Below are 4672 nucleotides of genomic sequence, written 5' to 3'. Positions count from 1 at the left end.
TAGGAAGTCTGGAGTTTTCTAAATTATTTTCCAGAGCCGGTAAAGACCCTAGATCCTATGCAATTATCACAAATCATCCTGTCTCATTCTCCGGGTTGCCTTTTCCATTACATACCCGGACCGGGTTTAGGGGAAACGGATTTCTATTCTTTTATGAATTCCAATTTCAATCTTATTCCTCGTTATTTTTCACTTCCTTTTGTACTTTTTTGTGGTCTAACGGAATAGAGTATTGAAGGAAACATTTTGTTTATGTTAGGAAAATTGTTTGCGTATGTTTCGTAGTTCATTAGCCTAATTGTTTCCGTAATCCAGCGTACAAATGAAGGTATTAAAGAATAAAGATCGAAGGAACTAAGACAATTTTTATTTAACAACAAATTTGAAATTCAACGTAAAATGAACTATTACTCTGAACTAGATCATAACCACAATGGGTCGCCGATTTTCCTACCTTTTTAAATTTATTTTATTTACTGACTTTCATAATTAATTAAGACATTTTCTGATGCTTAAAATAAAGTAAATATTACATGTATGCAAGTCTATTTACGATTACCTTTAATCAAATCCAGTATCAAACCGAGGAAAAACGGAGGGGGCAGTCTTTAATTTTCTAAAAGGTACTATGACACTGGCCTTTTCTTCATTGCTTGAATTATAAATGTATTGCAAAAAAAAAAAGCTTCTACATTACCAAAGGCAGAGCTGAAAATCAATTTCACTTCTTAAAGTGCAAATAAACATTTTTATTATAAAAAAATTCTAATAATCGGGTAATAATATATAATACATTATTTAATTAATATATAAATAAAATATTGATTAAAGAATATATAATTAATATAAATAGCTAAGTTACATTTTTTGGTTAGGTATTCATTTTAGTTTATTATTATCTTATTCTTAAATATTTATTGATTATATAAAATTGGAATATCTTAATATTTATTAGTTAGAATACGTAGGGGTATAGTATACAACGTTTTATTTTCCGACTACGCACCAGAAATTTAGTGTTTATACCTTCCAATAATATCTTGTCTATTATGATGGTATTTAATAAAAGTATGAAATTTTAACGGATTAGATTATGAAAATTGAACACTAGAAAAGTAATTTTAATTATTTAATTAATCGCATCGGATTTTCGATGGCCAATAATGATGGTTATTAGGTTTAACTTTATTAAAAATATACAAAATATGTATGCATTAAATTTAAAATTCATTTTTTAAATTACTATCAAAGAAAAACATGTGCATGCCTTACTACTTAGATCCTGATGTTTACTATTACTCTGAAAAAAAAATATGACTAATGATAAATTTAATATATAAAAAATTTGGCAGCGGTGGGATTCGAACCCACGCCCCCGAAGAGACTGGTGCCTTAAACCAGCGCCTTAGACCGCTCGGCCACGCTACCCTTAATAATACGGCCTCCTAAATATGTAAATTAAAAAAAATTATGATTTTATAATTTTTTTTCGTTATTTTTATTTATTTACATAATTTTTTATAAAAGAAAAACTTCCTGATTATTTTGTTAACACCTGATGGTATCAATGACTTCAACTCATATATAATGAGAACATATATTTATGTATATAATAATATACCTACATAGAACTGCATAAAATCAACATCTAATTTTAGGCAACTTAAAAATAGTTTCATAAATGAATATATATAAAGGCTTATTTTAGCAAAACAATTTATAAACCATTTTTCAAAATGTTTTACTTCAATGTTAATACATTCCCAAACTTGCCAACTAAGAGTAGGAAACATCAAACTACACCACGGAAGCGAAACCATCACATTCAAGGCAATCCAACTCTGTCCATTCTGCAAAAGCTATTTCAATGGTAGTTTGAACACATTGTCCAACCTACAGATAAAATTTTAAAGAAAATATACAATATATCTTAAAGCCACCCCATCCATATCTTTTGACCTGCAAAATATCCTAAGTATATTGAATATTGAGAGTTGAGTTAAATTGAACAGACTCTATATTTACAATGTAACAGCATGCAATAAGTTTGACTTTATAAGAGGCACATAAATTGTGGCATATATAGTTTTCACTAATATGTGTACATATATTACGTTTTGGATTATTTCAAATAATTATCATTATTTTATGTTTAATATAATGGAGTAAGGAATATTATGTCAATAGGTTTGTATTATTCAGTTTCTTTTATTTTTTGTTTATTGTATTGTTGTGCAGCACTTTTCTATCTTATGTTTTTTGTTTTTGTAATGAAGCACTAGACTCAGGTTTTGTTTTATAACTGTATATTATGTAATGAAATTTATACAAGACTTTATCTTTCACAAATAAATAAACATATTCTGTATTGTAAAATTAAAAAAAAATACATCGTAAACTTATTCTTTTGAATTCAAAATCTAAGCTAAAAACAAATAATAATAAAAATTACAAATAAAAAAGCTAAATTTCTGTCTAATTATTATTATAGTAAGTCAATCTAACCGGAAATATCAGTTGTAAATCATTATATTTGAAGGTAATAACTAGGGATAGGATTTTTATCTTTTCAGATATTTTTACCTGACCATGATATCTGCGATTCCTTACTAACTAAAGATGTTTCAAGACATTTCTGGCCATAAGAAGCCATTTTTATATCACATATTTTTAAATATTTGGCCTTTTTTTACATATTTTGTTGTAAATCACATATTTTCTGAATTATTTGTTATTTTTAGGTATTTTGTCCTGAATCACATATTTCCTTAAATTATTTGTTCATTTTTTTCTTTTAGCCGGTACAAATCCATTCTGCGATCAAACCGAAGATTTTTCTTTGAAAAATTAAAAATGCATTTAATCTTCAATAATTTTGTTTGCTTTTAACAAATTTGTTTTTGTTGTTTCCTGAATAATTGATTTCTTCCAAAGTTTTAAATATTTTTCCAAAGGTTTTTTTTTCTTTTTCTTTTTAATAAGGATTATTCTTTATTTCCATTTAAAATTTGTTCATAATTCATTCTGAGTAATTATTATTCAATTAGTTTAATTACAATTACAAATTAATATCTTGTTATATATGGGTCAGTATGCGAATATGTACACGAAGAAATCGCACTAACGAGGAGTTGTGTCAGATGTACGCGAATCATATTTGGTGTCAATTGTAAGAGGGAACTAAATCATATGTCTGCGGTTATGTAGTCTATATTCCCTGGGATCAGTCACCAAACGCATACTCGAAGCCCGACCTGGTGGAAGATGCTGTAGAGGAAGATGAGATGAAATTAAAAAAAAAAAATGGGAATCAGAAGATGAAGGATTGTCCGTGAGAGGAGGGAGTGGAGAAATACCAAAATAAATAAAATAATGAAATCTTTAGTATACGAAAAAAAACAAACTAAAATCTGGTTATGCACTCGTATATCAATCTGCTTTTCTTTAAGAGTGACAAAAAAAGTTTTTATGGTGTATCTAACCTATTGCGTATGGAAAAGGTTCAGTTCAAAATAAAATCAAAATATTGTTTTCGTCAGATGAGCTTTTATTAGATCAAATCACCGATGTATGAATCTCGTATATTCAGCTTGATCCCTTACGTTACAATGTTCTCACCTCATTCCAAACGTAAATCTAGATCCTCACTAGTTCCAGAGCATGCTCGAAGAAGAACTCCCACTGTGTACTATTGGGAATTCATTACTATGATAGGCCGGAAAAATATTTACGACTGCTACCAGATGTGAGCAAGTAATCATTATGAATAGTGCGCGGTTGCCTGGTTTTTGCAAAGCGCTTACAGATAAAATACTGCGTTGGTGTAAATGTTTGGCCTACTTGTTGCCACTACTGACAGCAACAACAAACATGTCACAAAATAGAGCTGACCCGGATTCGCGCCAGCAACTGTTTCTTTGTTTATTATGTCCTTGAGTGAAATCGAGCAAGTTTGAATTTAGATATTGGTCAATTAAAGAGCTTTTATAAATGTTTGTTTGCTTGTTCTATCGGCATGTATGATTCCAAATCTTTGATTCTAATATAAATTTAACTGTAGAAATCTGAAAGACATTACCTATTGAAATATTTCTCCATCTCCATCTCCTATCTCGTATTTATTTTTTTTTTTCATACACATAGTTTGACTATGTTCATTTTCTTTATCATTCTAGTTGTATATATTTTAAGAGACATTTTATTTATTTTTATGTACTTTTTTATTTCTTCCATTTATTTATTTATTTTCATTTTTATTTTAGTATGAATGTGACCATTCACCACTATTACATATTGCCCACAATAGTGTGGTAGATTGAAATACCTGTCAATTAAATAAAGTTTAAAAAATCTCCTATCTCGATTAACCCTTTGGGATATTTTTCTTACCTGAGTTAGACAGTATTTAAATCAAACACTTGGTATTTGAAGCGATAATTTTAAAGCTTAGAATTGATCAATTTTTTTTCCATTGTACAGGGTGTTTAGTTTGTAATTAACTTAAATTATAAACTAATGTAAAAATTTAATTATTAAAGTTGAATACATTTTTTTAGATGTTTCAAGTTTATATACTGGACTCTTATTTCCCAAGGGAGAGGCTTTTAATTCTGTAAAGAATGTAAATAAAGCTGTTTTTATTATTATTATTATTATTATTATTATTTATTCC

General features: G+C 28.1%; 1 long non-coding RNA gene and 1 other non-coding gene across 4 annotated transcripts in view; both read right to left on the bottom strand.

The window, feature by feature from the left end:
• LOC106678233 (uncharacterized) overlaps window positions 1-4672 on the bottom strand; it is a 208455-nt gene that overhangs the window by 60129 nt on the left and 143654 nt on the right. Inside the window, exon 2 of one of the 3 annotated variants that reach the window (XR_010842986.1) lies at window positions 560-708. The exons of the other annotated variants lie outside the window; for them this stretch is intronic. This is a non-coding gene — a long non-coding RNA (uncharacterized lncRNA). The remainder of the gene's footprint in view (window positions 1-559; window positions 709-4672) is intronic. 3 annotated transcript variants of the gene reach the window in all.
• On the bottom strand, window positions 1347-1428 carry TRNAL-AAG (transfer RNA leucine (anticodon AAG)). Its single transcript has one exon. It is a non-coding gene; the product is annotated as a tRNA-Leu (tRNA).

The sequence above is a fragment of the Halyomorpha halys genome, unplaced genomic scaffold (genome assembly GCF_000696795.3).
Source record: "Halyomorpha halys isolate HHAL.00 unplaced genomic scaffold, Hhal_1.1 Scaffold10.1, whole genome shotgun sequence".
Taxonomy (NCBI): domain Eukaryota; kingdom Metazoa; phylum Arthropoda; class Insecta; order Hemiptera; family Pentatomidae; genus Halyomorpha; species Halyomorpha halys.
This window is presented reverse-complemented; position numbering and strand designations above follow the sequence as displayed.